This window comes from Palaemon carinicauda, unplaced genomic scaffold (assembly GCF_036898095.1).
Source record: "Palaemon carinicauda isolate YSFRI2023 unplaced genomic scaffold, ASM3689809v2 scaffold209, whole genome shotgun sequence".
NCBI lineage: Eukaryota > Metazoa > Arthropoda > Malacostraca > Decapoda > Palaemonidae > Palaemon > Palaemon carinicauda.
This window is the reverse complement of record NW_027169690.1, coordinates 177,772-200,609: the sequence shown is the minus strand read 5'-3', so window position 1 is coordinate 200,609 and position 22,838 is coordinate 177,772. Positions and strand designations below refer to the sequence as shown.

Below are 22,838 nucleotides of genomic sequence, written 5' to 3'. Positions count from 1 at the left end.
TTTTATTTTAGTACAGTAAATGGTTTAAAATTGTTTTATAGGATTTTCTGACCAATTTCATACACATTTAGATAATTATTGTTGTTTAGGTACACGTTTTATTAATATTTTGGGCCTGTTCGAGTGCTTGGGAACGGAATAGAATATATACCATTATTTCTTATGGGGAAAAAAAATTCGGTACTCGAACAAATCGGAGGTCGAACACGGATCTCGAACGGATTATGGTCGAGTACCGAGGTATCACTGTACTTAAAAAGGCAGAGTAATTGTTCAAGTCGACTTCCTTACCAGGTACTTATTTATTTTATGTTTGTTATTTTGAATAACTGCTAAAATGAAATACAAAATACTTAGCTCTTAAATGTAAACATATAATGCTGATCTCTACCCACCCCCCTGGGTGTGAATCAGCTTATATGATCACCGGCTAAGTTTAATATTGAAAAATGTTATTTTCATTAGTAAAATAAATTTTTGAATATACTTACCCGGTGATCATATATTAAAGGACCCTCCCTTCCTCCCCAATAGAGACCCAGTGGACCGAGGAGAAAATTGGTTCTGTGTTTACTTGGAGTACTTGAGTACCTGCTCGACAGATGGCGCTGTTGATGTACACCCCCTTCCTGTATAGCGATCGCTGGCGTATTTTGTCCTTAGGTTTTTCTGTCGGGCAGCAGAGCTGACAGCTTATATGATCACCGGGTAAGTATATTAAAAAATTTATTTTACTAATGAAAATAACATTTTTTGCAAGGACGTACCGGTACGTCCATGGGGGTAAAGGGATGAGTTTTGTGAAACGTACCAGTACGTCCTTTGGGGGTAAAAGGGATAAGATTAGAATCCAGATGGGTTAAGACCATGAAAACAAATACAGTATAGTTTTTGGGAAAGTCATAGGTCAGGCTATTTTCCAAGGATTAAAACTGTCATAGTTGCAAGAAGATAGGTTCTTCTCAGCTAGTCTTGGGTAGTGCCATAGCCTCTGTACTATGGTCTTCCACTGTCTTGGGGTAGAGTTCTCTTGCTTGAGGGTACACTCTGGCACACTATTCTATCTTGGTTCTCTTCCTCATTATTATTTTGAAGTTTGTATAGTTTATATATGAAAGATTTATTTTAATGTTTTGTTCTTAAACTACTACTGTAGTTTTTCCCTATTTCCCTTTTCTTCATATATACACTACCTATATACTGTATATGTATCTATAATTCTATTTTGTGTAAACATACACACACACACACACACATATATATATATATATATATATATATATATATATATATATATATATATATATATATATATTTATTTATTTACCATCGTAATCTCCTACGCCTATTGATGCAGTCATCTCTATAATGAGCTTTTAAAACAATACTTCTCCATTCATCATCATCTTCTACTTCATAGTCCTCAGCCATGTAGGCCTGGGTCTTCCAAAACTTTTAGTGCCTTGTGAAGCCCAATTGAAGTTTTGGTGAACTAATCTCTTGGAGTGCAAAGAGCATGCCCAAACCATCTCCATCTACTCCTCACCATGTTCTCATCCACATATGGCACTTGAGTAATCTCTCTTATAGTTTCATTTTCTAATCCTGTCCTGCCATTTAACTTCTAATATTCTTCAGAGGGCTTTGATGTAAAATCTACAAAATCTGTTGGATATTGTTTCATTGTTATACCGCGACTCACGTCCATACAGTAACACCGATCTCGCTAAACTGATATATAGTCTGATTTTTATATGTAATTTTAGGTGATGTGATTTCAAATTTTTACTTAACCCTTTTACCCCCGGGGTATTTGGAAATTTCCAATCCTTGACCCCCAAGGGGTTATTTTTTTCCCCAGCACATTTTGCAGTATATTTTTTTCAAATTGCTCTAACAGCCTTAATTTTTGTCATAGAGAGGTCAGGTTGGTCTCATTCTCTTGGAAAATGCCTGAATTTTCTCAAAAAATTATCAAAAAATATGAAAAACTAATTTTTATAGCATTTTTTTACAAGGACGTACCGGTACGTCCATGGGGCTAAAGGGATGGCTTCTGTGAAACGTACCAGTACGTCCTTTGGGGGTAAAAGGGTTAACTTAGCCATTGTCTGATTTGCTATTTTCAATCTTTCTGATATAAAGTTATCTTTTTCAGGTGAAGTAAGGAATATATTAGTGTGCACTAAGATGTTTACAGGCAAGTGTAATGGATCAGGGGAAAGGAACTGGAATAAATTTATGAACTCCAAGGTTCTAGCACAGCCTGGCAACCTGTCGATCTGGGGTGACAGGATATTAGGGTCACCCGAAGTCTAAAGAGGGGAAAGACTACCAACCTTATATGGTAAGCAGCTCTTCTAGGAGAAGGACACTCCAAAATCAAACCATTGTTCTCTAGTCTTGGGTAGTGCTATAGCCTCTGTACCATGGCCTTCCACTGTCTTGGGTTAGAGTTCTCTAGCTTGAGGGTACACTCAGGCACACTGTTCTATCTAGTTTCTCTTTCTCTTGTTTTGTTGAAGTTTTTATTGTTTATATAGGAAATATTTATTTTAATGTTGTTATTATTCTTAAAATATTTTATTTTTCCTTGTTTCCTTTCCTCACTGAGCTATTTTCCCTGTTGGGGCCCTGGGCTTATAGCATCCTGCTTTTCCAACTAGGGTTGTAGCTTAGCATTTAATAATAATAATAATAATAATATAACATCAATGAACTTTACCTACTCTTGACATGTAAAAGGTAATACAGTACAGTAGCTATAGATATCGGGTGGAAATTCCATGTAGTCGAGGTTTAATATGAAGAATGTATGCAAATGGGGTTTTGGAAATGCATATGTTAGATTTATTTTTATTCTGTAATTAGTATATTTAATGAACTTTTATCATTAGTATTTAATAGATTGCATAATTATATCTTTAATTAACCCTTTTACCCCCAGGCTCTTTGGAAATTTCCAACCCTTAACCCCCAGGGGGTTATTTTTTCCCAGCACATTTTGCAGTATATTTTTTTTAAATTGCTTTAACAGCCTTAATTTTTGTCATAGAGAGGTCAGGTTGGTCTCATTCTCTTGGAAAATGCCTGAATTTTCTCAAAAAATTATCAAAAATATGAAAAAAATAATTTTTATAGCATTTTTTTGCAAGGACGTACCGGTACATCCATGGGGGTAAAGGGATGGGTTTTGTGAAACGTACCAGTACGTCCTTTGGGGGTAAAAGGGTTAATCTATCATCATCATCTATCCCTATTGAAGCAAAGGGTCTCGGTTAGATTTCACCAGTCGTTTCTTATCTTGAGCTTTTAAATTGATTTTTCCCCATTCATCATCTCCTATTTCACGCATCAGTCCTCAGCCATGTAGGCCTGGGTCTTCCAACTCTTCTAGCACCCTGTGGAGCCCAGTTGAAAGTTTGGCGAACTATAGTCCATTTCTTTTATCGAGGCAGATTTGCACCGACTTGCAGCGGTGCCCTTTTAGCTCGGAAAAGTTTCCTGATCGCTGATTGGTTAGAATGATCTTGTCCAACCAATCAGCGATCAGGAAACTTTTCCGAGCTAAAAGGGCACCGCTAAGAGTTGTTGCAAATCTGCCTCGCTAAAAGAAATGGACTATAGTTATTCTTAGTGTTGGACTGCTTTTCCTGTTGGAGCCCTTCATCTTGTATGATTTTGTTTTTCCAATCAAGACTATAGCTTGGATAGTAATAATGTTATCTGATGATCCTGTGGGTATTGTTCACAACCCATTACTGTACTTTCATATATACAGAAGGTCCTGAACTTAATTTTCAGAAATATAAACACAAATTCAACTGAAATTAACAAAGATACAGAAATATTGTAATAAAATAATATATCTTTTGGTACATACACATATACCAAGGCACATACACATATACCAAGGCACATACACATATACCAAGGCACTTCCCTCAATTTTGGGGGTTAGCTGACATCAACAAATGAAACTAAAACAAAAAGGGGACCTCTACTCTCTACGTTCCTCCAGCCTAACAAGGGACTCAACCGAGTTCAGCTGGTACTGCTAGGGTGTCACAGCCCACCCTCCCACATTATCCACCACAGATGAAGCTTCATAATGCTGAATCCCCTACTGCTGCTACCTCGGCGGTCATCTAAGGCATTGGAGGCAGCAGCAGGGCCTACCGGAACTGCGTCACAATCGCTCATCATTCATTCCTATTTCTTTTGATACAGTAGTCAAAACAGAATTTGTAACGATATCTATTTCATATGGAACCTGACTATTTGTTGACTTTTGTAGCTCGATATCATATGCATGAGATTCAGGTTAGGCCTACCCTGGGCCAAGATTAAACAAAATTGGGTTTAAAACGATTCAACTTGCTAACAGCTTCTTTGAACCAGTTAAGTTTGTAAGTTCATGACCTTCCGTATACAAATGTTTTGGCGCTGAAAACAAGTTTGTTACTTAAGTTTGTAAGTCGATGACCTTCCGTATACAAATGGTTTGGCGCTGAAAACAAGTTTGTTGCTTAAGTTTGTAAGTCGATGACCTTCCGTATACAAATGGTTTGCCCTTGAAAACAAGTTTGTTGCTTATGCAGATGATACTCTTTATATCAATATTATTTGCTGTTTGTAGACCCTTAGTTACTGAATCCCTTGATAGACTCTCTAGCTACGGTAAGCAGCTCTTCTAGGAGGAGAACACTCCAAAATCAAACCATTGTTCTCTAGTCTTGGGTAGTGCCATAGCCTCTGTACCATGGTCTTCCACTGTCTTTGGGTAGAGATAGCTTGCTTGAGGGTACACTGGGGCACACTATTCTATCTGGTTTCTCTTCCTCTTGTTATTTTGAATTCTTTATAGTTATGCATGATTTATTTTAATGATATTGTTGTGCTTAAACTTTTCTTGTAGTTTATTTCCTTATTTCCTTTCCTCACTGGGCTATTTTCCCTGTTCCAGCTAAAGTTGGTTCATAGTGCTAATTATTGGGATAAAGTAGAAAACTGACAAAACTTGAATGTATGATTGTATTTTTATTACTACTTGCTAAGCTACAACCCTAGTTGGAAAAGAAAGATGATATAATCCTGGGGGCTCCAACAGGGAAAATAGCAGAGTGAGGAAAGGGAACTAAGAAAAATAGAATATTTTAAGAAGAGTAACATCAAAATAAATATCACCTATATAAACTATAAAAACTTAAACAAAACAAGAGGAAGAGAAATGAAATAGAACAGTGTGCTGAAGTGTACTGACTAACCCAAGACAGTGGAAGATCATGGTACAGACGCTATGGCACTACGCAAGACTAGAGAACAATGGTTTGATTCTGGAGTGTCCTTCTCCTAGAAGAGCTGCTTACCAAAGTTTGTCTCTTCTACCCTTACCAAGAGGAAAGTGCCCTCTGAACAATTACAGTGCAGTAAGCCCTTGGGTGAAGAAGAATTGTTTGGTAATCTGTGTTGTCAGGTGTATGAGGACAGAGGAGAAAATGTAAAGAATAGGCCAGAGTATTTGGTGTGTGTGTGTGTGTGTGTGTAGGCAAAAGGAAAATAAACCGTAACCGGAGAAAAGGATCCAATGTAGTACTGTCTGGCCAGTCAAAGGACCCCATAGCTCTCTAGAGGTAGTATCTGAAGAACAGTGCTCCTCAACATCCAGATCTTTTTATGGACAAAATCTTGCGGTATAAGTCATATTAAATCATCAGAGTTTTTATTGTAAATATACTTTTACAAATTGTGATCTGTCGTCAATTACCCAAAAAAATATTGGCCTTTTAAGAAAGTAAGATTTTTGGTGATCAATCTATTGTAAGGAAATGTTTTAATTATTTTGTTCCATCTTGTTTTGAGTGTTGTTCTCCTGTCTGGTCTTTAGCTCCTGACTGATTTTAATTTGTTTGACAAAAACTTGGCAATCTTAATTTCCTTCTTACTTATTTGGATAATAATCCGTTGTTGGTACGACCATGAAACAATATCCAATATCCATGTCGGCATGGATTCGCAAGGTCATCGACCTGGCAGTTAATCCTGACCCTTCTCCACCACGATGACCCAGAGCTCAGACATAAAGGGCATTGCAACGTCCTCGGTGTTAAAAAAGAACTACTGTGGCGCAGGTATTGCAAGCGGGCATGTGGAAGTGTTTTAGACCTTCACCACCCACTACCTGCAAGACGTAACCCACAGGAGCATGGAAGCATTTTCCATTGGTCCTGTGGTGGTGGCGCAAGTGGTCTAAACACCTCAAAATCCTTGATGGAAAAGTAGCAGAGGGTTGAGGGCCGAGGTTACTCAGGTTAGTGTAGGGTGAATAAGTTAGAATGCTTGGTTTCTTTCTATCCTTCACATTCCCCTCCCTTGGGGAATCATCATCATGGTACTCGGCACAGCTGACCTCGCCTCTCTGCAGGTTAGATCCATTTCCCTGTGTAATTTAGTATAGAAATTATAATTGTTGCATCCCCAATACCCCTAGCGAGAAGAAATTGGATGAGGTCTAGTACTCTGATTCCTATGACTGAGAACCCATACCTAGACCAGCCACATTGCTAGTGTCACAAACACACAACTTGCGCAGGTCGCTAGTGTACAAGATTTTTAGTGAGGCGCAGGGTTCCTACTGCTAACAATCCATATCGTAATGAGAGAACCTCGGTCAAATGCCAAGTCAGTTGGCACAGACTTCCTCCCTCCTACGAGGTAAGTCATCCCCTATAAATTGTGAGAGTTTGTATTGAGTGATAGAACAAATGACAAATTTAGAAGTTATTTGTATTTTTCCTAATGATACAAAGTTGTAGCTATTTATACAAATTGGCCTGCTAGCCCTCTCCCCCAAGAAAGTCCTGCCTGCAAGCAAAGAGGGTGATCAGCCCAGGTGTGTGTGAGTGAGCTGGGTAGCCGGCTACCCCTATCCCTCCTGCCATCTAGCGGTTGGGTTAGTTATCCCTCGATAAAATCTTATGGCTCGTCTTTCAGCCACGCCCAAAGTAATATCCCCTATAAATAACTCCAGGTTTGTTTTGTTAGGAAAAATGCAAATTACTTTCAAATGTCACATCACAAAACATTGCATACCCATACATCTGTATACTCTCTCTCTCTCTCTCTCTCTCTCTCTCTCTCTCTCTCTCTCTCTCTCTCTCTCTCTCTCTCTCTCTCTTTTGTTTAAACCATTTTCTTGCAATAGCAGAGATAATTCGCCATCATCAGATAGCTCATAGTTTTATAACTCTTGCAAACTGTTGAACAATTTATTTGAAATACATGGGCAATATTTGCCTTCTTCTCTCCGCTATCTGGTTTCTTGATAATGGCTACTTTCATTTCCACTGAAATGGCACGCCATTTTTTCACATTAGTAGCATTATCGCCACTAATCTTTGTGCTTCATTGCACTACCACTAGCAATCTGCTTATCAGCCATAGATAATGTTATTGTAATTTATGGTATTAAGGCGGAGGTAATACTGTACGCACAAACAGCCACGAATATCACAGTAGCAAACACAATAAATTTTGAACACAGCGGATTGGTGCTGCTTACCATTGGCCGCGGCTGGATCAGGACCCAGTCGGGAGTGGCGCAAATTACAAAATTATAACTCCACGGAGTTTGAACATATTTCTTACTTGCGGTAGTTGTTTGTGAATCTGAAAGTTTGCAACACGGATGTGTGTACTGCATACTGTAGGTAATAGAAAAATTGATAAAAATTTTCTTTATTGTACAGTACTGTTAGTTCATTACATTCGTACAATTAAGTGTTTTCATTTAACCCTTTTACCCCCAAAGATCGTACTGGTACGTTTCACAAAAGCCATCCCTTTACCCCCATGGACGTACCGGTACGTCCTTGCAAAAAAATGCTATAAATAATTATTTTTCAATATTAAACTTACCCGATGATCATATAGCTGTCAGCTCTGCTGCCCGACAGAAAAACCTACGGGCGGAATACGCCAGCGATCGCTATACAGGTGGGGGTGTACATCAACAGCGCCATCTGTCAAGTAGGTACTCAAGTACTCGATGTCAACATAGAACCAATTTTCTCTCTGTCGTGCCACTGGCAAGACCTACTAAATACGCTGTTACTAACTGGATTTGTTTTCACAACGATTTGGTGAAGTACACTATTCCAGTTTTGAGCTTTCGCTATGCAGGGGTTTTATCTTCATTTCAAAACTTGAACTCGTTTTGGATAGATTTAATTATGGTGACGAAGAGAGTATTGACTCTCTTTCACTTTTAAATGGCCGACCCTTCCCTGAGACGGAAGTGTGTTTAGGTTTTTGGTAATTTTGCTTAACTCGTTATAGATCTATATATTTTATATCTCTCCGCCTTTATTAGGCCTCTTCGATTAACTTTCCATTTATTATAAACATATAACAATAAATTTTTATGTTTGTTTATATGCGACCTTTCCTGATAGTAGGCGGTCCTAACTTGGAACCGAAGTTAATTAACATTGAGCCCGTTATATCGTATTTAACCTTTAAAGAATTTAATACTTTTTAAATTTTAATGTTTTATTAAAGAATTTCTTTGATAGTCTCGTACTGTTTTCAAAGATGAACTAACGTTTAGTTTTTAGTCTACGCAGTTGTTGACGTTCAGGACGTTCAACATGCGCTCTATCGTTACGATAGAGAGAGAGTGTATCACGGTTTCACTTTGCAGTAAGAGTAAACCGATTCTGGCGTTTCGTTCATTCTTTCTTAGCTTAAATGGTTTAAATTCTAAATTAAAGGAACTTTTTATTTGGAAAACCTTTCAGATTTTTCCTTTAGCAAATAACATGTGTTAACGATATATAATTGGGCTCTTCTCTCAGGTGCGAAATCAAGAGAGAAAGAGAGAGAGAGATAGAGACGGAGGGAGAGAGAGGAGAATAAACGTTTCGTTCAAGCTGGTAACGTTGTTCTCGTTTTTTTTTACTCTCCTCCCTAGTCGCTGTAGGGGAAGAAGGTAAAACGTTTCTAGAGTTTTATTCTTGTTCCCAGGCTATGTGCGGTGAGAGATTGTAAACGTAGTTTATTTGATCTAGTGTTTAGTCTCTTTCCCAGCCACTGAATTCTTTATCTTTATATATGTTTTCTGTTGCATTGTACGACTGTTTTCGCAATTACTACCTTTTAATGAAGGATAGGATTGCGTGTTTCAGGTAGAAATCAGTTAAAGTTTCGATTTCAGTGAAATAAGTGCAAAACAGAAAATCAAAGTGATAAAGTGATATGCGCAAAGTGTTACAGTGTTGCGTCCGAGGGTTCGTCTGTTCGTGCCAGTCGTTCACCTAGTCCGGGACCTCTTACAAGCTCCCAAGCCCAGGGGAGAAGTAATGTCGAACGACTTATGGGTTCCACAGGCCTTGATCAACGAACAGACGTTTTTCCCTCCGTGGTTTCGGGCGTATCTACCCAAGATCGCCCCACCCACACAAAGACGAGAGAGCCCATTTATTTCTCGTCTGCGGAAGAGGTTTCTCGTAAGAAACCATGGACCACATCTCGCAGCTTTTTAAGTGCAAGTCGGTCCCTTCTGCGCAAGTCCATCGGCCCAGGTGCAGCCACTGGGTCAGTTCGGACTCGCTGCAGTCATCCGACGACTGCACACCTCCCAAGAGAGGCAAGGTGATACCGCAACAGGCAGTAACTCCGTCTGTTGCCGCACCAACTGTTTTAGACCCTCAGTCACAACGGACAGTAGCTCCGTCTGTTGCCGCTTTTGTAGACCCTAAGTGGTCTTTACTGCAGTCTATGCAGACTCAGTTAGCTGCGGTTATGCGGGAGTTTCGTGCGGAGAAGGTTGACACTGCTCCCGTTAGCCTACAATCCGAAACTGGTGCAAGCACTCCGGCTGCGGAGAGCTCCACCACCGATGCGCAGTCGACCCTGCCAGACGCATGTTGACGTTAGCCGACGTGCGGCTCCCTCCGTTGACATGCGTGAGCTACCGCATCAGCAGTGGGAAGGTGGAGTCAAGCTGCCGTGTGATTATAAATTAAAGGACCCTCCCTTCCTCCCCAATAGAGACACAGTGGACCGGGGAGAAAATTGAGTTCTTTGTTTACAATGAGTAATGGGTATCTGAACGACAGATGGCGCTGTTGAGTACACCCCCTACCTGTGTAGCGATCGCTGGCGAATTTTTTACGTAGAGTTTTTCTGTCGAGCAACAGAGTTGCAGCTATTATAATCACCAGGTAAGTATATTCAAAAATTTATTTTATTATTAAAATAACATTTTTCATATTTTTTGATAATTTTTTGAAAAAAATTCAGGCATTTTCCATGAGAATGAGACCAACCTGACCTCTCTATGACAAAAATTAAGGCTGTTAGAGCAATTTAAAAAAAATATACTGCAAAATGTGCTGGAAAAAAAATAACCCCCTGCGGGTAAAAGGGTTAAAGAATTGTGGAAATAAATTTTGACATGAATTTAAAACCACCTGTGACATCCACAAAGTTTTTCTTTTACTATATTTTGACATATATATGTGGTAGAGACATCATGGCTATAATTTGTCCACTTCAATATGGTTACTCATAACAGTATTTTGTTCTTTGTGATCTCATTATCATTCAGTAATGAATATTTTTCCTGTATAAACAGCTAGTATGTTAATTACAATACAATATACAGTATTGTAAATTGTACTTCATCTATTAGTTTTGATTTATGCATTAAAGTTTTACTTATATACTTTTCATTCTTTAGGGAGGCACCGACTACAGTATCAGCAATCATGGCCGGATGTTCGTGCCGTAATCAAGACCAACACAATGGCTTCATCCCCCAGTCAGTTGTCTGGCATTCCTCAATCCTGACTTCGTCTTACCATCTTCCTATACTCTAAATGAGGTTAGAATGTGAGTCACAATATTGTATTTTAATGTTACTCTTTTAAAATATTTTATTTTTCCCTGTTTCCTTTCCTTACTGGGAGATTTTCCCTGTTGGAGCCCCTGGGATTATAGCATTTTGCTTTTCCAACTAAGGTTGTAGCTTAGCAAGTAATAATAATAATACAGAAACTATCATAAGAACCTTTATTGATGGGTGGGTCACATTTTTGGAGCACCATGTAAAATACTTTCTGATAATGGTGAAGAGTTCCAGAATGATAAAATGAGAAGAATGACTGAAATGTGGAATATAAAATTGTTGGCAACAACAGCAGAATTGTCACGGAGCAATGGATTGTTCGAGAAAACAGTTGGGATCCTTAAAAGAAGTCCGAGGAAGATGTGAGTTGGCCAATAGCTTGGAGATGGGTGGTATGTGAAAGAAACTGTTTTGTAAATAATGTAGGACTTTTGCCTAATCAGCTAGTTTTTGTGGTAGAAATCCTGCTCTACCAAACTTAGTAGGGGAAGAGACTTCAAATCCAGCTAGTTTAGAGAGGAGAAGGGGTAGTAAGGGGTACATTAAATGCAGTACACAAGGCTAGACAGGCTTTCATCAAAAATGAGTCTTGCAGCAAACTAAGAATTGCTTTAAATAGAAACGTAAGAGAACTTAAACTTGTGGAGGTAGCTGTTGGAGATGAAGAGTTTTATAATAGAGAGGATGAAAGAGAATGGAGGGGGCCTGCTGAGGCAGTAGGAGTGTCAGGTTAGACAGTCATAGTAAAACATGGTAGTTCATTGAGAGAGATGTTTAGGATACACATTACAAGAGCTCGGGTAAAGTAACAGAAAAAGAAAGATTGTCAGAGGTTAATGGAAATAGGGACAACCGTATGAACGATGTAACATACACGAGAGAGAAGTAATTATCGGGAATAAGAGGGTAGAGAATAGAGAGAGATGATGAAAACGTGGAGGAAGACTTGACAGAAGAATGACCCAAGTTGAGAAAATGGAACAGGGTTAGAGCAGTAAATAAGGACACCCATCAGACAGAAGAAAGGTCAGTTTTAAGTTTGGCTGGTAAAAGATCTAGTGAATACTCGAGAGGTGCATACAACGTACAGGATTCTTCTACTGGTGGCAAAGAGTGATAATCCTGACAGATTACAGGAATATTGAAAGAATTGGGTAGGAAGGAGAGGTTTTGTTAGGTTTTGAGAATAAGCGGGTGTCAGGAGCTTGTGATCCATTGTCGTGTGATCAGCCTTTTATTCTCCACCAGGAGTAGACTCTTGCACCCGTGAAAGCACATGCTAGGAGAAAACGATGTATTGATGGTAAGCCTCCCAGAAGAGCATAGACGCACTTCTCCATCATGCGCACATCCGGTCCCTTTCCTCACACCATTGGAAGATCCTGGATGTGCAAGCAAGAGGCACCCATCAAAACTTCATATCTTCACTTTGCAGTTAGGGGAGGACAGTTTCAAGTGTATGAGGGACACAGCTCACCCTACAGTATATGCTCTAGGGCAAGGGCATAGATGCTATTATCCCCACTGAAAGCACCAAGGTTCAGGGGAAAGTACAGACACACTCCCATTAAAAAAGTTTATCGCTCAGATAAGCAGATTACGCCAGAGAGAGTGGCACATAAGGGGGGTGTCCAGTAATCCTTGTGATCCAATTCTTCTGATACCTACATAATTCTGTTAAATTATTAATATTGTTTTAATGTTTTTAGTTTTCTTAAAATATTTCATCTTAATTTTATATTACTTCTCTGTTGTTTTTAACACTTCTAGAACGCTAAAATTACTGGCTTACAGTACCAAATGCACTTATTGCACAGTCTTCACGATGTTTACAACGACCCCGAACCTCTTGGAAGAGGCACCAAGATCGGTCATTGCTAATCCACATCTCCACCCCTTCATTTTAGAGGCAAAAAGGTGAGGGATAGGAAAGCCATGTTTTCCTGAAGGAAGAACACGTGTATGTCTCTAAGAGACACGCTTTTTCGACTTGTGGTACAACGGCCCCACCTCAATCAGTGGCTGAAAAGCAACCGAGGCTTGCCTCCTTAGGGCACTGAATCGCAGGAGCCTGTCGAGTAATGCCCTTGGAGCCGACTTTGAACGAGCCTAAGGAAGAGTAGTCATCTTTCGCGGGGATGGAAGCCATTTGTATGGAAGCAGCTGCAATGTCAGCCTTGCAGGCGACTTCCTGGATTGACCAGTGGTCCGGTAATATGTCATATTTTGTGATATCTGGTGATCTGATTGATCCTAAAATGCTCTATATGAGGAACTAGTTCTTTTAGGGGCTGAAAGCAGTGGAGTTTTTAGTGCACCAGTGTGCCTACCTGTGGAGAAACTGGATACTAAAATGCAGGTACGCAGGTATTGTCAAAGTCGCGTGACAAGTTAGCCCTTTTACCCCCAGGCTATTTGGAAATTTCCAACCCTTAACCCCCAGGGGTTTATTTTTTCCCAGCACATTTTGCAGTATATTTTTTTTTAAATTGCTCTAACAGCCTTAATTTTTGTCATAGAGAGGTCAAGTTGGTCTCATTCTCTTGGAAAATGCCTGAATTTCCTCAAAAAATTATCAAAAATATGAAAAATTTTTTATAGCATTTTTTTGCAAGGACGTACCGGTACGTCCATGAGGGTAAAGGGATGGCTTTTGTGAAACGTACCAGTACGTCCTTTGGGGGTAAAAGGGTTAGTATCCTGGAGAAGTATTCCACTGAAGTGGAGGAGTAGGATAGGGCGAGTTGGGTCTCTCCTCCTACAGGAGACCCGCTACCTTTTAGCAGCCCCATCCTTCGGCTACGGCTGCAGAACGGATGCAGTTGCAGGAGAGAGTGAGACAACACTGTAATGGCCCTTGAACCTACAAAGGACCAGTAGAGGTGGTCCAGACCTTTTTATTATTGTTATTACTACCCAAGCTACAACACTAGTTGGAAAAGCAAGATGCTATAAGCCCAGGGGCTCCAACAGGGAAAAATAGCCCAGTGAGGAAAGGAAATAAGGAAATAAATAAATGAAGAGAACAAATTAACAATAAATCATTCTAAAATAAGTAACAACGTCAAAACAGACATGTCATATATAAACTATTAACAACATCAAAAACAAATATGTCATAGAGAACCTGGTCAACAAAAAAGCATTTGCTCCAACTTTGAACTTTTGAAGTTCTACTGATTCAACCACCCGATTAGGAAGATCATTCCACAACTTGGTAACAGCTGGAATAAAACTTCTAGAGTACTGCGTAGTATTTTGCTGAAGACCTCCCAAAAACAGGGCAGGATGAGGCAGGATATAATGCTCCCCCTGCCTCCTACAGGCAACTACCATTAGCGCTACTGCCAGCACCTTGTTAATTTCTGCAACAGGCGTTTCCAGCTTTCGCCGAAATCATACCCTATACTAAAGGACTTGGTTTTGTATAGCTAGGAAAAATACAAATTAATTTTAGAATTTGTGATATTAAATGTGCAGAATGCATAATAATTAATTTTCAACCTTGGAGTCAGAGGACATATGGTACACTGAAGTTATCTGAATAATTTAGAATTTTGTGTTTTTGTATGTATCAAGAGTAAAAATAACCATAACACAAAAAACGTTAAAAGCCTTGAGACAATTATTGTGTTTTAAAGAATTGTGGAAATAAATTTTGACATGAATTTAAAACCACCTTTGACATCCACAAAGTTTTTCTTTTACTATATTTTGACATATATATGTGGTAGAGACATCATGGCTATAATTTGTCCACTTCGATATGGTTACTCATAACAGTATTTTGTTCTTTGTGATCTCATTATCATTCAGTAATAAATATTTTTCCTGTATAAACAGCTAGTATGTTAATTACAATACAATATACAGTATTGTAAATTGTACTTCATCTATTAGTTTTGATTTATGCATTAAAGTTTTACTTATATACTTTTCATTCTTCAGGGAGGCACCGACTATCAGCAATCATGGCCGGATGGTCGTGCCGTAATCAAGACCAACACGATGGCTTCATCCCCCAGTCAGTTTTCTGGCATTCCTCAATCCTGACTTCGTCGTACCATCTTCCTATACTCTAAATGAGGTTAGAATGTGAGTCACAATATTGTATTTTAATGTTAGTCTTTTAAAATATTTTATTTTTCCCTGTTTCCTTTCCTTACTGGGAGATTTTCCCTGTTGGAGCCCCTGGGATTATAGCATTTTGCTTTTCCAGCTAAGGTTGTAGCTTAGCAAGTAATAATAATAATACAGAAACTATCATAAGAACCTTTATTGATGGGTGGGTCACATTTTTGGAGCCCCATGTAAAATACTTTCTGATAATGGTGAAGAGTTCCAGAATGATAAAATGAGAAGAATGACTGAAATGTGGAATATAAAAGTGTTGGCAGCAACAGCAGAATTGCCACGGAGCAATGGATTGTTTGAGAAAACAGTACGGATCCTAAAAAGAAGTCCGAGGAAGATGCGAGTTGGCCAATAGCTTTGAGATGGGTGGTATGTGTAAGAAACGGTTTAGCCCCCATTACCCCCAGGCTCTTTGGAAATTTCCAACCCTTAACCCCCAAGGGGTTATTTTTTCCCCAGCACATTTTGCCGTATATTTTTTTTTAATTTCTCTAACAGCCTTAATTTTTGACATAAAGAGGTCAGGTTGGTCTCATTCTCTTGGAAAATGCCTGAATTTTCTAAAAAAATTATCAAAAATATGAAAAAAAAAATATGAAAAAAAAAAAATTTTATAGCATTTTTTTGCAAGGACGTACCGGTACGTCCATGGGGGTAAAGGGATGAGTTTTGTGAAACGTACCAGTACGTCCTTTGGGGGTAAAAGGGTTAGTAAATAATGTAGGACTTTTGCCTAATCAGCTAGTTTTTATTATTATTATTATTATTATTATTATTATTACTATCCAAGCTACAACCCTAATTGGAAAAGCAAGATGCTATAAGCCCAGGGGCTCCAATAGGGAAAAATAGCCCAGTGAGGAAAGGAAATAAGGAAATAAATAACTGAAGAAAACAAATTAACAATAAATCATTCTAAAAAAAGTAATGTCAAAAGAGATATATCATATATATACTATTAACAATGTCAACAACAAAAATGTCATATATAAACTATAAAAAGACTCATGTCCGTCTGGTCAACAAAAAAGCATTTGCTCCAACTTTGAACTTTTGAAGTTCTACTGATTCAACAACCCGATTAGGAAGATCATTCCACAACTTGGTAACAGCTGGAATAAAACTTCTAGAGTACTGCGTAGTATTGAGCCTTATGATGGAGAAGGCCTGGCTATTAGAATTAACTGCCTGCCTAGTATTACGAACAGGATAGAATTGTCCAGGGAGATCTGAATGTAAAGGATGGTCAGTTATGAAAAATCTTATGCAACATGCATAATGAACTAATTGATCGACGGTGCCAGAGATTAATATCTAGATCAGGAATAAGAAATTTAATAGACCGTAAGTTTCTGTCCAACAAATTAAGATGAGAATCAGCTCTACCAAACTTAGTAGGGGAAGAGACTTCAAATCCAGCTAGTTTAGACAGGAGAAGGGGTAGTAAGGGGTACATTAAATGCAGTACACAAGGCTAGACAGGCTTTCATCAAAAATGAGTCTTGCAGCAAACTAAGAATTGCTTTAAATAGAAACGAAAGAGAACATAAACTTGTGGAGGTAGTTGTTGGAGATGAAGAGTTTTATAATAGAGAGGATGAAAGAGAATGGAGAGGGCCTGTTGAGGTAGTAGGAGTGTCAGGTTAGACAGTCATAGTAAAACATGGTAGTTCATTGAGAGAGATGTTTAGGATACACATTACAAGAGCTCGGGTAAAGTAACAGAAAAAGAAAGATTGTCAGAGGTTAATGGAAACAGGGACAACCGTATGAACGATGTAACATACATGAGACAGAAGTGATTATCGGGAATAAGAGGGTAGAGAATAGAGAGAGATGATGAAAACGTGGAGGAAGACTTGACAGAAGAATGACCTAAGTTGAGAAAAGGGAACAGGGTTAGAGCAGTAAATAAGGACACCCATCAGATAGAAGAAAGGTCAGTTTTAAGTTTGGCTGGTAAAAGATCTAGTGAATACTCGAGAGGTGCATACAACGTACAGGATTCTTCTACTGGTGGCAAAGAGTGATAATCCCGACAGATTACAGGAATATTGAAAAAATTGGGTAGGAAGGAGAGGTTTTGTTAGGTTTTGAGAATAAGCAGGTGTTAGAGTCTAAGGAAAAGGAATTACAGAGTTGCAGAGAAAACAATGTATATGAGGTGGATGATACTGTGCAAAAAGCTATATCCAGAAGGTGGATATTCACTGAGAAGTTTAAAAGGGGTGAAAAGATATGTAAGGCCAGGTTGGTTGCTAGACGCTTAGAAGAAAAAATGCCGAACTGGGAAAAAGAGGCTCCTACAAAAATAAGATAAAATGAATTGTTATACGTTAGATGTGAAAACAGCATATTTGCAGGGTGATCAAATACATACATACATATACCAAGGCACTTCCCCCAATTTGGGGGTTAGCCGACATCAACAAAGAAACAAAAACAAAAAGGGGACCTCTACTCTCTACGTTCCTCCCAGCCTAACAAGGGACTCAACCGAGTTCAGCTGGTACTGCTAGGGTGTCACAGCCCACCCTCCCACATTATCCACCACAGATGAAGCTTCATAATGCTGAATCCCCTACTGCTGCTACCTCCGCGGTCATCTAAGGCATTGGAGGCAACAGCAGGGCCTACCGGAACTGCGTCACAATCGCTCGCCATTCATTCCTATTTCTAGCACGCTCTCTTGCCTCTCTCACATCTATCCTCCTATCATGGAAAAGACAATTGGAAGGCTAAGAGAGAAATTTAAAGTGGGTGAACAATAAAATAAAAGTTTCAAGGACAAAAGAGTAATGGTTGAGCAAAATGAAAGGAGGACAAATATCAATTAATGGAAATATGTCAACTCTGTGAAGGAACCAGAAGCTAGACAATATACTGGTAACAGAATACCAAGTCAGAAGGAACTAACAGTATAGGTCCGTGGTTGGACAGCTTAACCCTTTTACCCCCAAAGGGCTTACTGGTACGTTTCACATAACTCATCCCTTTACCCCCATGGACGTACCGGTACGTCCTTGCAAAAAAATGCTACAAATTTTTTTTTTTCTTATTTTTGATAATTTTTTGAGAAAATTCAGGCATTTTCCAAGAGAATGAGACCAACCTGACCTCTCTATGTCATAAATTAAGGCTGTTAGAGCAATTTAAAAAAAATATACTGCAAAATGTGCTGGGGAAAAAATAACCCCCTGGGGGTTAAGGGTTGGCAATTTCCAAAGAACCTGGGGGTAAAAGGGATAATTGGATATCTTTGCATACAATTCCTGAAATATCTTATAACATGAGTGAATTACGTAAGGCATAAGTAAATAGGCAATATTGGGATTACTGAAGAAACTAGTAGTTTACATGATGTCACAGTGACGTCAGATCGCGTGTTGTTGTTAGTGAAGGTGATAGTCGGAGTAGTGGTCATCCGATTGGATTCGTTATGTTTGATCTATATTGGTGGTGGGCACGGTCTCTTGTCTGTATTGGTTCATATGTATCTAGTGATGGAATTGCTTTTGTCTTGACAAGCTGACATCAGATAAAGAAGGTACATACATATACCAAGGCACTTCCCCCAATTTTGGGGGGTAGCCGACATCAACAAATGAAACAAAACAAAAAGGGGACCTCTACTCTCTACGTTCCTCCAGCCTAACAAGGGACTCGACCGAGTTCAGCTGGTACTGCTAGGGTGTCACAGCCCACCCACCCTGTGGCCGCGGGGGCATAAAAACAAGAATAGCGCCAACGTTATCCCTGCGTGTCGTAAGAGGCGACTAAAAGGGACGGGACGAGGGGGCTAGGTACCTCCTCTCCTGTATCTACATCCTTTGAGACTTTGACAAAGAGACATCAGATAAAGAAGGTAAATATGGTAAAAATAGTAAATTTATCATAAGCAAGGGAAAAATGAGCCGTAATCAGAGAAAGGGATCCAATGTAGTACTGTCTGGCCATTCAAAAGACCCAATAACACCAGCGGTATTATCTCAACGGGGAGCTGGAGCCCTGGCCAAGCGGTCCCTTTTTTTTAGGATTGGTTGAATCCCTTTCCGGTTCGTGCTATATCGATTCCCTACTTCAAGAGGCTGATGATTTATTTTATATTCATTGTTCATTACTTCTCATGTAGTTTATTTCCATATTGCCTTTCCTTTTTGGGCTATTTTTCCTTGTTGGAGCCCTTGGACTTATCGCTTCCTGCTTTTTCAACCTGGCTTGTAGCTTAGCTAGTAATAATACTCTAGTGCTATAGTATGGTATTGGTCTGTCGTATATCCAAACTAATAAATAAACTAGCTTTAATGGCACCACCAGCCACCCGTTGAGATACTACCGCTAGAGAGTTATGGGGTCCTTTGACTGGCCAGACAGTACTACATTGGATCCTTCTCTCTGGTTACGGTTCTTTCTCTTTGCCTACACATACACCGAATAGTCAGGCCTATTCTTTTCAGATTCTCTTCTATCCTCTTACACCTGACAACACTTGAGATTACCAAACAATTCTTCTTCACCCAAAGGGTTAGCTACTGCACTGCAATTTTCCAGTGGTTACTTTCCTCTTGGTAAGGGTAGAAGAGACTCTTTTAGCTTTGGTAAGCAGCTCTTCTAGGAGGACACTCGAAATTCAAACCATTGTTCTCTAGTCTTGGGTAGTGCCATAGCTTCTGTACCATGGTCTTCCACTGTCTTGGGTTAGTTCTCTTGCTTGGGGGTACACTCGGGCACACTATTCTGTCTTATCTCTCTTCGTCCTGTTTTGTTAAAGTATTTTTAGTTTATATAGGAAATATTTATTTCAATGTTACTGTTTTTTAAATATTTAATTTTTCATAGTTTCCTTTCCTTACTGGGCTATTTTCCTTGTTGGGGCCCCTGGGCTTATAGTATCTTGCTTTTCCAACTAGGGTTGTAGCTTAGCAATTAATAATAATAATATATTTTGCTTTTATCCCTTTGTGAGTGGAGATACCTTAATGTGGTGAAAGGGTTTGCGTGTTGCCACGATCAGCAAGGCTATATTAGTCAGGGCCTGCCATAGTAGGTTGGTTTGCTGTGAGCGTTCAGACGAAAATCTCCCAGTACCAATCTGCACTGGCCGATCGCCAGACGTGAATTGATGTCTTGAGGCCTATGTCCGGTAGTGGACGAGAAATGGATGCATATGTTGTTCGTTGCATTGTTTTTATCTCCTTTAAAGTATTGCATCTGCTGCATCAAAGCATAAGCGTCAGTTTTGGTGGGGTCTTTGCCGTTACTAATATGCCAGGATGATTTGTTGATCTTCGTCTTCGAGCTCATTAAATCATTCGAGAAAATCTCTTGATAATCCCACTTGGAACTGTTCATCAATATCTACTCTCTACCTACTTGAAAAATTGCACAAGGTAAGAGAGAGCGCGACGAGATGATGATCACGTCGCGACCAGAAACTTACTGAGGAGTCGCCGACCTGAGCTAGCACGCTTCCCGACCCCGGGTCGCCTCAGGGCACATATCACACCGCCTGAGGTTGACCCCTTAGAAAATGGAAAGAGGGTAAACTATACAAAAAGCTGGTCGGTTAGGTAGAGTAACCAGTAACTCCTAAGAAGGTAGTTCTAGGTAAGTATGTTTGGAAAAATACAAATTACTTAAAAATTTGTTATTTTAGTTTGTTTTCTGTTGTAGGAGGAAAATTCAACCTCCTTTAGATGGTTGTTTTGAAGGTATAGCCATAATACATTATTACATGTCGTTAACTTATTCTAAGAGATGAGACTAGCGCTGTGACTTGTTCCATACAACCTAACTTCATTTTATGAAAACCAGTTTACCTACCAATTTTTTTTAGTCATTACTTTTACCGGTTTTTCAGTTTATATGCTATTCCTTACTTCCTTTCCTCACTGGGCTACTTTCCTAGTTAGAGCTCTTATGCTTGTAGCATTCTGCTTCTCAAACTATGGTTTTAGCTTGGCTAGTAATGATTATGATAAGCTTCCATGTAAAGTACAGTACTTCATTGTTGTACTATAGAAACCGACTTAAGGTTGTGTAAAACGGTATAAAATGGAATGTGTTTTTGTATATAATACTTGAAGAAAAGTGATGAACAATCGGAACTTTTTATTTTGAATTGATTTAAATGGGTGATACTGTACAGTACTTAACCCTTTTACCCCCAGGCTATTTGGAAATTTCCAACCCTTAACCCCCAGGGGGTTATTTTTTTCCCAGCACATTTTGCAGTATATTTTTTTTAAATTGCTCTAACAGCCTTAATTTTTCTCATAGAGAGGTCAGGTTGGTCTCATTCTCTTGGAAAATGCCTGAATTTTCTCAAAAAATTATCAAAAATATGAAAAAAAAAATTTTTATAGCATTTTTTTGCAAGGACGTACCGGTACATCCATGGGGGTAAAGAGATGGGTTTTGTGAAACGTACCAGTACGTCCTTTGGGGGTAAAAGGGTTAAGCCATCTACTTAACTTCCTTACTTGGCTCTTTTCTTTCATCTTCCTGTCCAATGTATCTTAACTTGTCAATGCCTAGTGGCCTCCCTATTTGTAGTTTATGATACAGTGTTTATATGTCCAGAACTCTTTCAGGTAAACAGCTTATTTGTTTTAATATTTTGGAATTTCCTTTGGTATAATTTGGTATCCTTGGGTTCAGTTGCCTGGCCTTGGTGTGATATTAAATGTGCAGAATGCATAATATTTTCAACCTTGGAGTCAGAGGACATATGGTACACTGAAGTTATCTGAATAATTTAGAATTTTGTGTTTTTGTATGTATCAAGAGTAAAAATAACCATAACACAAAAAACGTTAAAAGCCTTGTGACGATTATTGTGTTTTAACCCTTTTACCCCTAAAGGACGTACTGGTACGTTTCACAAAAAACATCCCTTTACCCCCATGGACGTACCGGTACGTCCTTGCCAAAAAATGCTATAAAATTTTTTTTCCATATTTTTGATAATTTTTTGAAAAAAATTCAGGCATTTTCCATGAGAATGAGACCAACCTGACCTCTCTATGACAAAAATTAAGGCTGTTAGAGCAATTTAAAAAAAATATACTGCAAAATGTGCTGGAAAAGAAATAACCCCCTGCGGGTAAAAGGGTTAAAGAATTGTGGAAATAAATTTTGACATGAATTTAAAACCACCTGTGACATCCACAAAGTTTTTCTTTTACTATATTTTGACATACATATCTGGTAGAGACATGATGGCTATAATTTGTCCACTTCAATATGGTTACTCATAACAGTATTTTGTTCTTTGTGATCTCATTATCATTCAGTAATAAATATTTTTCCTGTATAAACAGCTAGTATGTTAATTACAATACAATATACAGTATTGTAAATTGTACTTCATCTATTAGTTTTGATTTATGCATTAAAGTTTTACTTATATACTTTTCATTCTTTAGGGAGGCACCGACTACAGTATCAGCAATCATGGCCGGATGTTCGTGCCGTAATCAAGACCAACACGATGGCTTCATCCCCCAGTCAGTTTTCTGGCATTCCTCAATCCTGACTTCGTCGTACCATCTTCCTATACTCTAAATGAGGTTAGAATGTGAGTCACAATATTGTATTTTAATGTTACTCTTTTAAAATATTTTATTTTTCCCTGTTTCCTTTCCTTACTGGGAGATTTTCCCTGTTGGAGCCCCTGGGATTATAGCATTTTGCTTTTCCAACTAAGGTTGTAGCTTAGCAAGTAATAATAATAATACAGAAACTATCATAAGAACCTTTATTGATGGGTGGGTCACATTTTTGGAGCACCATG

At 38.9% G+C, this 22,838-nt stretch overlaps 1 long non-coding RNA gene across 2 annotated transcripts in view; it reads left to right on the top strand.

Moving 5' to 3' along the window:
* LOC137635996 (uncharacterized) overlaps window positions 1-22,603 on the top strand; it is a 35,633-nt gene extending 13,030 nt beyond the window's left edge. Inside the window, exons 2-5 of one of the 2 annotated variants that reach the window (XR_011042880.1) lie at window positions 2,159-2,347; window positions 10,742-10,893; window positions 14,858-15,004; window positions 22,471-22,603. This is a non-coding gene — a long non-coding RNA (uncharacterized lncRNA). The remainder of the gene's footprint in view (window positions 1-2,158; window positions 2,348-10,741; window positions 10,894-14,857; window positions 15,005-22,470) is intronic. The other variant, XR_011042881.1, reaches the window with a different exon arrangement.
* Window positions 22,604-22,838: the final 235 nt, after the last annotated feature.